This window comes from Theropithecus gelada, chromosome 1 (assembly GCF_003255815.1).
Source record: "Theropithecus gelada isolate Dixy chromosome 1, Tgel_1.0, whole genome shotgun sequence".
NCBI lineage: Eukaryota > Metazoa > Chordata > Mammalia > Primates > Cercopithecidae > Theropithecus > Theropithecus gelada.
The window spans coordinates 68,163,078-68,175,739 of NC_037668.1; positions in this window are offsets into that span (position 1 = coordinate 68,163,078).

The window sequence follows — 12,662 nt, forward strand, 5'->3', positions numbered from 1 at the left end:
GTGAACCTGCGTGCATAAGCAAAATGGAGCGTATAAAAGACAATAGAGGAGAATATAGAAGCAGACATGAGATGTCAAGTTTTTGGTGGTGAGAAAATAGGAGTGGTGACTGACTTAGCAGAGCCTGCAGAAAAGTATACTGGCACAAGGATGTTCCTGGGAAGACAGAGGCCTTGGAGACCGTGGGCATTATGGAAGAAAGAGGGCTGAAAACGGGGATTCATTGAAATTCTATCGTCAGAGCCTTAGACCCCCTCACCTAACCATACAGCTGGCTGTTATGCACACATTCCTCCCTCATGCCTTTCTTCATCCCATTACCCTTTCCTCATCCCAAAGGAGACTAGATGTTTATTCTCTGGTGAAGGACTGGTCTCCCAATGTGCTGGGATTATAGACATGAGCCACCATGTCCAGCCAGGAGCAGCCCTTTACATTATATCAGCTTTATGACAAACTCTCAAATTTGTCCTTACTTTTCTCACTTCACTATGTGCCAGTAAAATTTCATGTCATGTTAGTGACTTGTGGGTTGACTTTGGTGTCCTTGATTCCAGAGTTGTTCTAGAATCAGGGACACCAGACAGTAGAGACTGGGGTAAAAGTACGGCTGAAATGGGGACTAATGTAAGGCTGCATATTGAACTGCGGGGCCCTCAGCACTCTTTTCTAGTGAAAACCAGACTTTCATCCCTTCAACCATCTTCCATCCAACCCCAGCAGGAGATTGGAGGAATCCTCTGGGGAAACTGGTTGGGAGGCTGGGCGTGGTGGCTCATGCCTGTAATTCTAGCACTTTGGGAGGCCAAAGCTGGTAGATCTCCTGAGCTCAGAAGTTCAAGACCAGCGTGAGCAACATGGTAAAACCCCATCTCTACCAAAAATATGAAAATTTAGCCAGGTATGGTGGCACGCACCTGTGGTCCCAGCTACTCAGGAGACTGAGGCAGGGAATCGCTTGAGCCTGGGAGGCAGAGGTTGCAGTGAACCAAGATTGCTCTACTGTACTCCAACCTAGGTGACAGAGTGAGACTCCATCTGAAAAAGAGAAAGAAAGAGAGAGAGAAAGAGAGAAAGAAAGGAAAAGAAAGAAAGAAAGAAAGAAAGAAAGAAAGAAAGAAAGAAAGAAAGAAAGAAAGAAAGAAAGAAAGAAAGAAAGAGAGAGAGAAAGCGAAGGAAGAAAAGAAAAGAAAAGAGAAAAGAAAAGAAAGAAAAACTGGATGGCTCTGAAGAAAAGATACTGACATTTGTGGATACTTCAGTGAAACATAGAGGTCAATTTACTGTATTAGTCCACTTTCACACTGCTATAAAGAAATACCCCAGACTGGGTAATTTATAAAGGAAAGAGGTTTAATTGACTCACAGTTCCACATGGCTGGAGAGGTCTCAGGAAACTTACAATCATGCAGAAGAAGAAGGAGAAGCACATCCTTCACGAAGTGGCAGGAGACAGAAAAGTGAAGGAGGAACTTCCAAACACATAAAACCAGCAGATCTTGTGAGAACTTACTATCACAAGAACAGCATGGGGGAAATTACCCCCGTGATCCAATCACCTTTCTCCCTTGACACATGGGGATTACAAATGGAGATGAGATTCGGGTGGGGACACAGAGCCAAACCGTATCAATGGCCTAAACACCCTGCATGTAAAGACCAAGCTTCCAGTCTCCATAAAGAGAAGAGAAAATGAATGGTAGGAAATACATACATATACATAAGACAGTTTTTCAGAATCAAAGGACACAAATATTCACATTAAAAGGGTCCTCTGTCTGCCCAGCACAGTAATTACCAATGGCTAACATTTATCATTCATTTACAATGTGCCAGGCACTGTTCTAAGTGCTTTATACATTTCAACTAATTTAATTCTCAAAATCTTCTGAAGTGAATGCTAATATTATTCCCATTTCACAGATGAGGAGATAGAGACATATAGAAGTTAAGCAAGTAAGGACACTCAGGTAGTAAATGGCAGATCTGGGATTTGAATCCAGGCAATCTGCTTCTCAAAAGAACCCACATCAAGGAACATAATTATGAAGTATTAAATACACACAGCAAAAGAAAACACCCTAAAGGCTTCTGGGGCAAGACAATAGGTCATTGGCTTTTATGGAAAGCAGAAAAAACTTTAGACTTCTCACAGCAATAATCAAGCAATGTCTTCAAAATGTTGAGAAAATGGGCAGGGCACAGTAACTCACGCCTGTAATCCCAACACTGGGAGGCCAAGGCAGGAAGATCACTTGAGGCCAGGAGTTTGAGACCAGCCTGGGAAAACACATTGAGACCCTGTCTCTACAAAAAATAGAACAATTGGCTGGGTGTGGTTGCATGTGCCTGTCGTCCTAGCTGCTCTGGAGGCTGAGGCAGGAGGATGGCTTCCAGGCGTTTGGGGCTGCAGTGGACCATGGTCACACCACTGCACTCTAGCCTGGGCAACAGAGTGAAACCCTATGTCTAAAAACAAAAAACATTTCATGAGAAAAATGACTTTCAGCCTAGGGTTCTATGCCCAGCCAACTACCAATCAAATGTGAGGGCAAAATAAAAACATTTGATATGCCAGGTATCCAAATTTACCTTCTCTGCACCCTTTCTTAGGAAGCTGGAGGAGGATGTGCTCTATCAAGACAAGGGAGTAAACAACAAAAAGAGAGGGAGCTAAAGGATCTAGAGAACAAGTGCTTCCAACCAGGAGGGCAGAAAATAGACTCAATTTTTAGACTCATGAAGTGAGACAATTAATACCTAGTCTCTGGGATTCATGTAAAAACACTCCTAAGATGGACACTTACTTTGATTTCCTTCCAGTTTTATTTGTGTGTGTCATTCCATTTTTACATTTAAAAATATTTTACTTATCACTTCATACAGAATTTTTTTTCATCTTTCAAATTCCAGAGTATCTTTGTTTTTTATCTTCTCAGAATGTTTTTCTGATTTTTCTGGATGTTAGCATCACTGATAAGGTTATTTTCTATATTTTAAGTTAGTGTTTTTACATCCAATGCAATTGAAGATCTAAACTTTTCTTTTCTTTTCTTTTCCTCCTCTCCTCTCCTCTCCTCTCCTCTCCTCTCCTCTCCTCTCCTCTCCTCTCCTCTCCTCTCCTCTCCTCTCCTCTCCTCTCCTCCCCTCCCCTCCCCTCCCCTCCCCTCCTCTCCCCTCCTCTCTCCTTCCTTTGCTTTCCTTTTCCTTTTCCTTTTCCTTGAGACGGAGTTTCACTCTTGTCACCCAGGCTGGAGTGCAATGGCGCGATCTTGGCTCACCGCAACCTCTGCCTCTCGGGTTCAAGCAATTCTCCTGCCTCAACCTCCCAAGTAGCTGGGATTACATGCACCCGCTACTACACCTGGATAATTTTTGCATTTTTAGTAGAGACGGGATTTCACCATGTTGGCCAGGCTAGTCTTGAACTCCTGACCTCAGGTGATCCACCCACCTCGGTCTCCCTAAGTCGATTACAGGCGTGAGCCACCTCACCCAGCTTAAACATTTCTGCTTTCCAAATTTCTAATCAATTATCCAAAGACCTTGCATTTTATGTCATCCCTTCTTAATTGATTGTATGTGTCAACACACTCTATATCCATCTACATATATGACCTTACTCAGAACTACATCATCCCTACGAAGTGGGATGGAATTATTTTTCCTCAATATTAAATTGTTCTCAGATCTTAAGCATTCATAACAGAGTGGTAAAGAGCTTGAGCTCAAGAATCATTAAAAACTATATTCAAATTCCAGCTTGATCACACCCTACCTTTGTAATCTTAGTCAAATTACTTAATTTTTCTTAGTCTTATTTTTCCATTGTAAAGAGGCATTTGTAATAGGCACTACACAACAGGTTTATTATACCAGGCATATACAATGACTCAAAAATAAAAGCTACTAATATTGTATTTTGCGTTTTTTACTTGTTATAAAAAAGTAAATGCTCATTTATTAAAGCACAGAGATAGGTAAACAAAACAAACATGACAGAACCTAGGTATTAGCAATGTTAAAACTTTGAGGCAAAAAGACAAATACTATATAATTCTACTTATATGAGGTATCTAGGGTAGTCACACTAGTAGAGACAGAAAGTAGAATGGTGGCTGAGGGAAAAGGAAAAAGAAGAATTGTTTAATGGGTATAGAGCTTCATATTTGCAAGATGAAATTCTAGAGATCTGTTTCACAATAATGTGAATATACTGAACACTACTAAACTGTACAATTAAAAATGATTAAGATGGGCTGGGCGCAGTAGCTCATGCCTGTAATCCCAGCACTTTGGGAGGCTGAGGGAGGGTGGATCACCTGAAATCAGGAGTTCGAGACCAGCCTGGCCAACATGGTGAAACCCGTCTCTACTAAAAGTACAAAAATAAATTAGCCGGGCGTGGTGGTGGGCGCCTGTAATCTCAGCTACTCAGGAGGCTGAGGCAGGAGAATCGCTTGAATCTGGGAGGCGAAGGTTTCAGTGAACTGAGATTGTGCCATGGTGCTCCAGCTTGGGTGACAAGAGCGAGACTCCATCTCAAAAAGAAAAAAAAATGATTAAGATGATACATTTTATGTTACGTGGTTTTCACCACAATAAAAAATTTGGAGTATTTCTTTCCAGCAGATGCATTTTAGTACCCAGTTTTGAAAATTCCTTCAAATTCACTTGTGCTAATGCCATATCATCTCTTCAGCGACGTTTCCTGATCACATGCTGCTTTCCCTACCTGGCTTTTGGTCATGATTTTGCAAACACCCTCAACTCCATATATGTATGTTGCTAAGAATCAGATTTATATTTCCAGCCCCAAATTCTGTCTGCACTTGAGACTCTTAGTGCATACTTCATTCTTGGATATGTGTTAGGCATCTCAAATTTAATAGGTCCATTTCTGAACCTGCTTTATCCCCTATATTTCCTGCTTCAGTAAATGGGAACACTCGGTTGCCCAAGCTGAAATTCCAAGAATCATCCTTGACTCCTCTTTCTTTTATGCTCTTCATTCAACCCATCAGAAATTTCTGAGTTGAATCTTCGAAATATGTCTTTTCTCATCCTCTCCACTGCTACCACTTAGTCCAATTCACCATTCTCTCACTTGGCTTCCTGAACATTTGCGTCCCCCACAGTTTATTATCCTCCAGATAGCAGCCAAATGACTGTATTAAAACATAAATCAGATTATGCTGTTTCTCACTTCTAAAGTCTTCAAAGGCTTCCCATTTCTCTCCGAATACATCCAAATTCATACCATGGTTTGCCTCAAGCCATCCTGGATTCCTTGCCAGTCCATGCATATGCCCACACACGCTTTCACCTCAGGGCCTTTTTCTTCTGCTAAGATGCTTGCTTTCTCCAGGTGTCAGTAGGGTCCACTTCCTGACTTCTTTTAGGTCTCTGTTCAAATTGCATCTTATCAGAGGGATGTCCCTTGATTACCCTGTGTAAAACAGCTCCCCACTTCTTATAGATATTCACTTTTGGATTGATTATATTTTATTATTCTTTTCCCCCTCTTTGCTATTCTGAAGTTGCATGCTCTGCTTCTGTTCTTTTAGTTCTGAAAGATACAATATGCATTTTTAGAACACTTTATTAAATTACAATATTCATACAGAAAATGACATATATAGAGAGATAACTATCTTGATGAATCTTCAAAATTAAACATACCTGCGTAACCGCCTCGTGGATTAATAACAGAAATTATAGCATTTCAGAAGCCACCAGAGCCCCCCTACTTCCACTCACTACCCTTCAAAGGGTTACTTCTAACACCATAGATTAATTTCACCTGTTTTTGTACTTTTAAATAATGGAGTCACACTGTGTATATTCTTCTGTGTCGGGCTTCTTTTGCTCAAAGCTGTTTGTGAGCTTCATCTATATTGTGTGTAGTTGTTTGTTTTCATTGCTGTGTATACTTGATTATGTGAATACACCGATATTTATTTACCCATTCTACTATTGATGGGCTGCTATAAGCATTTTAGTATATGTCTTTTAGGGAACATATTTATGCATTTCTGTTGAGTATATACCCAGGGGCAGGATTGCTGGCTCCTAATATTCAGCTTCAGTAGATACTGCCAAATACTTTTCCAAAATAGTTGTACCAGTGTGCAGTCTCATCAGCAGTATCTGAAAAATCTAGTCCTTAATTTTTATCTGTGTTAATGTATCATTTTTCTTTATGTTTAGTACTTTCTATAGTGTGTAATAAATCTCTGCCTATATTAAGGTTGTAAAAACATTCTCTGATTTTCTTCTAAAAAGTTTTATTATTTTATATTTAGCTCTCCAATCCATTTGGAATATTTTTGTATATGTTGTAAACCAGGAGTTAATATGAATATCCAATGGACCCAGCACGAATTTATTAAGAATACCTTCCTTTCGCCACCCGTCATATGTAAGGTGGTGGTCTATGTGTATGTCTGCATCTGGACTCTATTCCCTTCATTGTTCAGTTGATCTATTCTTACACCAACAACTACCTCATTGTCTTAGTTACTATAATTGTATATTAGTCTTCATATTCAGTAATATGCCCTTCCAGCTAAAAATACACATAAAAATTCCAGCCAAAAAATGGCTGGGCATGGTGGCTCACACCTGTAATCCCAGCACTTTGGGAGCCCAAGGCAGGCAGACCACTTGAGGCCAGGCGTCCGAGACCAGCCTGGCCAACATGACAAAACCTTTCTCCACTAAAAACACAAAAATTAGCTGGGTGTGGTGTTGCACGCCTGTGATTCCAGCTACTCAAGAAGCTGAGGCATGAGAATCGCTTGAACACAGGAGGCAGAGGTTGCACTGAGCCAAGATGGCACCGCTGCACCCCAGCCTGGGCAACAGAGACTCTGTCTCAAAAAAAAAAAAAAAAATATATATATATATATACACACACACACACACACACACACACACACATACAGACACACACACACGCATGCACACATTTTATATATATATATATACATATACTCAATATGCTATATCTATTTTTTTTTTTTTTTTTGAGACGGAGTCTCACTGTGTCTCCCAGGCTGGAGTGCAGTGGCGCGATCTCGGCTCACTGCAAGCTCCGCCCCCCGGGTTCACGCCATTCTCCCGCCTCAGCCTCCCGAGTAGCTGGGACTACAGGCGTCCGCTACCGCGCCCGGCTAGGTTTTTGTATTTTTAGTAGAGACGGGGTTTCACCGTGTTCGCCAGGATGGTCTCGATCTCCTGACCTTGTGATCCACCCGCCTCGGCCTCCCAAAGTGCTGGGATTACAGGCTTGAGCCACCGCGCCCGGCCTGCTATATCTATTTTTTTAAACCTCATGGACTACTGAGATGTTTAGTCTATTATTTATGTTCACTTAGGTTTAGTCAAAAGTTTTTTACTTTGTTCTTTTTTCCTCTTTGCATTTTTAAAATTTTTGTTTTTCAATTACTTTTTCTTTGGTAGAGATAGGGTCTCGTTTTGTAGCTCAGGTTGGTCTCGAACTCCTGGCTTCAAGTGATCCTCCCGCCTCAGCCTCCCAAAGTGCTAGGATTATAGGCTTGAGCCACCATGCCCAGCCCTCTTTGCATCTTTGCATCTGGAATCATTTTCTTTTTTCTTTCTTTTTTTTTTTTTTGAGGTAGAGTCTCACTCTATTGTCCAAGCTGGAGTGTGGTGCTGTGATCTTGGCTCACTGCAACCTCTGCCTCTTGGGTTCAAGCAATTCTCATGCCTCAGCCTCCGGAGTAGCTGGGATTACAGGCATGCACCAACAGACCTGGCTAATTTTTGTATTTTTAGTAGAGAAAGGGTTTCACCATGTTGGCCAGGCTGGTCTCGAACTCCTGGCCTCAAGTAAGCCTCCTGCCTCAACCTCCCAGTGTTGGAATTACAGGCATGAGCCACTGTGCCCAGACTGGAATCATTTTCTTTATGCCTACAGCTGAAACTTGAGAATTTCCTTTAATGTAGTCTGCTGGTGGTAAATAAACTCTCTGTTTTTGTTTGTCTGAAAATGTCTTCATTTCATCTCTCTTCTTCTTCTTCTTTTTTTTTTTTTTCTGAGTCAGCGTCCCACTCTGTTGCTTAGGCTAGAATGCAATGGCAAGATCATGCTCAATGCAACCTCAACTTTCCAGGCTCAAGTGATCCTCTCACCTCAGCCTTCCAAGTAGCTGGGACTACAGGCATGTGCCACCATGTCCAGCTAATTTTTAAATCTTTTGTAGAGATAGGGGTCTCACTATGTTGCCAGGGCTAGTCTCAAACTCCTGGGCTCAAGCGATCCAACCTCCTCGGCCTCCAAAATGTTGAGATTACAGATATGATCCCAAACTGTGCCAAGCCATCTTTATTCTTGAAGGATTTTTTTTTTTTTTTTTTTGAGATGGAGTCTCGCTCTGTCGCCCAGGCTCACTGCAAGCTCTGCCTCCCAGGTTCACACCATTCTCCTGCCTCAGACTCCTGAGTAGCTGGGACAACAGGCGCCTGCCACCACGCTCCGCTAATTCGATCCGCCAGCCTCCGCCTCCCAACGTGCTGGGGTTACAGGCGTGAGCCACCGTGCCCGGCCTGCATTCTATTCTTTAGACGTGAGTTGGCCTCACATTCGAGAGAGTCTCCAATATTTAGAAACCATCACAGCCACACTTACCATTTTCTCTTTGCCTTTAGTGTTTTTGAGACGGAGCAGGGACTCCTTCTTAGAGGCCTGGGAGAGCCCCAGGCATGAAAATAAAGGAAAATATTGAATTTCTTCAAAGGAAATTCCAGGCACCTAGCTATCTCTGAAAAGTAATTAAGTAACTTGTTAAGCAAGAAGGTAATAGTAGCCTAAAACAATAGCCAAGGAGGTTGGAGTCCAGAGATGTTTGGTTTCCCTATAGAAACCAAAGATGACATCTTTCTGAGATGGAGTCTCGCTGTCGCCCAGGCTGGAATGCACTGGCGCGATCTCGGCTCACTGCAAGCTCCGCCTCCCGGGTTCACGCCATTCTCCTGCCTCAGCCTCCCGAGTAGCTAAGACTACAGGCGCCCGCCACCATGCCCGGCTAATTTTTTGTATTTTTAGTAGAGACGGGGTTTCACCGTGTTAGCCAGGATGGTCTCGATCTCCTCACCTCGCGATCCGCCCGCCTCGGCCTTCCAAAGGGCTGGGATTACAGGCGTGAGCCACGACGCCTGGCCAAGATGACATCTTAACAGGCCAAGATGACATCTTAACATATGTCCCTGAGTGGTCTTTCAGAAACCCGGACCCCACCACTGAGGATCCCTAACTGAACAGATCTGCTGGCGAGTAGACCTCACATAGGGAGAACTGAAGATTAAACTCCGATCGTAGTGTTTTGCTCTAAATTTATTCCGGAGGGGCCTGGAGGGAGTTACAGCCGCAAACCAGTTAACATTTTCCTCTGCTGATCCCAAATTTTAAGACAAAGCTTCTCTTCCTTAACCAACCGCAAATCAGAAAATCCTGAAATCTATTACCTGTAAGCCGCCCCCACCCCACACGCCACCCCCCTTCAAGATATCCCACCCTTTTAGGCCAAAACTAACGTGTACTCTCCATGTATTTATTGATTTAGGGTTTTGCCTGTAGCTTCTGCTTTCCTGAAATTTACCCCTGCCTTTACAAACCCTTACCTGCCAGCCATGGAGGAGGTCAGAATGTGATCATTAGCTGCTTGGTCCTCCTTGCTTGGTGCTCTGCAAATAAATGCCTTCCTTTCTACCACTGCATCCTCAGTGTGGGTATCTGTTTTTACTGCACCAGGCAAGTGGACCCCAGTTTGGTTCTATAACAATTTGTAGTTTTACTATAATGCATGGATTTCTTCTACTAGGTGTAGATTTCTTTGACTAGATAAATAAAAGGGTTTATTTATCCCACTAGAGGGTTTATTTATCCCACTATGGCATCTTATATCTGTGACCTGATTGCTTTCATAGGTACTAAAAATATTCAGCCCTTATTTCTTCAAATACTATCTCTGCCCTAGCTTTATCTCTTATTAAACTTAGTTTGATCCTCTTAGTGTATTCTCTATGTCTCTTACTCTGTCTTCTGTAGAGTACATTTTTGTTTCTCAGTGCTTTATTCTAGATAATTTCTTGTGACTCACCTTCCTTTCAATTTATTCTCCATTCAGCAATGTCTAATCTGCCATTAACTGAGTTCTTAATTTAGTTACTGTATTTCTCAGTCATAGAATAGAATAGAAGTCTATTTACTTCTCTTTTAAATCTGCTGTATCACTTTGTATAGTTTTTGGGTACCTGACAAAATTGTCCAAGTTATCTTTTTTATTTCTTTGGACAAAGAAAATATTATTTTATTTTACTTTTTTTCCTAAAAACTCTAATAGTTAAGCAAGAAAATATACATATATTTTAAGCCAGGGTCTTGCTCTGTCACCCAGGCTGAAGTGCAGTGGTATCACCGTGATTTACTGCAGCATCAACCTACTGGGCTTAAGCGATCCTCCCACCTCAGCCTCTTGAGGAGCTGGGACTTCAGGCCTGTGCCACCATGCCTGGCTAATTTTTGATATTTTGTAGAGACTGGGTTTTGCCATGTTGCCCAGGCTGGTCTTGAATTCCTGAACTCAAGCGATCCAACTGCCTTGGCCTCCCAGAGTGCTGGGATTATAGACATAAGCCACTGTGTCCGACCCAAGAAAATATTATTTTAATTCCAAAAGCAGTTTTTTCTGCAGGTCTGTTTCCAATGTTTGTGTTTCTGCTGGTTCTCACTAAAATAGTCGAGTTTCTTTGTGTACCTGTACCTTTAATTCTGTATTTGACATTGTCTATGAAAACTTACCTGTAGGAAAAGTGTGGGCCCTACAATTATAAGGCTTTCCTCCAAAAAGGATTCATATTTGCTTTTGCCAAGCATCTGGTGACACCATAGTTAGAGACAGTCTAAAACTAAGATCATGTTTGAGACAGGCAATTTGATCCAGCCTGTAAATTCCTTTTAAGCTGTTCCATTTTCAATTCATCCTCACCCCGAGGCTGTTGCCCTCTGGGGTCCCAGTTATTGTAAGGAGGGTCTTCTTCTTCTCCTTTTTTTTTTTTGAGATGGCGTTTTGCTCTTGTTGCCCAGGCTGGCACAATCTGGGCTCACTGAAACCTCCGCTTCCCGGGTTCAAGTGATTCTCCTGCCTCAGTCTCCCAAGTAGCTGGGATTACAGGCATGTGCCACCATGCTCAGCTAATTTTTGTATTTTTGGTAGAGATGGGGTTTCTCCATGTTGGTCAGGCTGGTTTCAAACTCCCAACCTCAGGTGATCTGCCCACCTTGGCCACCCAAAGTGCTGGGATTACAGGCATAAGCCACCATACCCGGCAGTAAGGAGGGTCTTCTATTTTACTCCCCACTCATTGTGTTTTATTTTATTCCTCTTTGAAGTTGAAAAGGACGATTATCATTTTCCTTCTAGGTAAATGCCATCAGGACAAAAGCAGCTTCCAAGCTGTATTACTTACCTGGATTCTGGCTTTTTTTTTTTTTTTCTGAGACAGGGTCTTGCTCTGTCACCCAGGCTGGAGTGCAGTGGCACGATCATAGCTCACTGCAGCCTCTAGCTCCTGGGTCCAAGTGATCCTCCCATGTCAGCCTCCCAAGTAGTTAGGCCTACAGGTGTGAGCCACTGTGATGGACCTCCTACTATCTTTTCATATGTTAGATGCCTTGTTACGGACTCAACAGACCCATTCACAAGACCCTAACCAATATGACTGTGTTCAGAAATGGGGCCTTTACAGAGGTGATGAAGTTAAGATGAAGTTTAAATGAAGCATTAGGGTGTGCTCTAAGCCAACACACACGAAACTGATGCAAGATAGGCAAGCCAAAATCCGAGCTTAGCCTAGGAGAATTCTTACCTTTGCCGGGGAAAGAATTCAAGGGTGAGTTGGTGGTGTTAGTAATCTTTTATTGAACTGTACTGTTCCTTCTGGAGCAGGGATAACTCATAGGCTGTGCACCCATAGTTGGCAATGTGTGGGCTTTGGGCAACTGTGTTTATATTCACTTATAACCACTTTCAATTACATGCAAATTAAGGAGTAGGTTATTTAGAACTCTCTAGGGAAAGGTTATAGTTTCCAGGTCATTGCCACAGAAAGGGACGGTGACTTCCAGGTCACTGCCATGGTGCTTGTAAACTGTCTTGGCACTAGTGGGAATATTTTATGATAATGAGCAATGAGGGTGGCTAGGGACCTCTTTCCTCACCATCTGCTGGTTCTTGCAGGTTTTTACACTTCATCCCTTAGCTACCAGGGAAATAAGTCCTGCAGCTCTCCTACCTCAAAACCATGTGAAGACAAAGAAGGTGACCATCTGCAAGCCAAGGGGATAGACCTTAGACAAACCAAACCTGCCCACACTTTATCTTGGATTTCTAGCCTCCAGAACTGTGAGAAATTTCTGTTGTTTTAGCTAATCAGTGATTTCTTTAATGGCAGCCCTAGCAAACTAATAACACGCTTTTAAGAACATTAAAAATATATATTACTGCTGGGCGCAGTGGCTCACGCCTGTAATCCCATCACTTTGGGAGGCCAAGGTGGGTGGATCACTTGAGGCCAGGAGTTTGAGACCAGCCTAGCCAACATGGTGAAACCCCATCTCTACTAAAAATACAAAAATT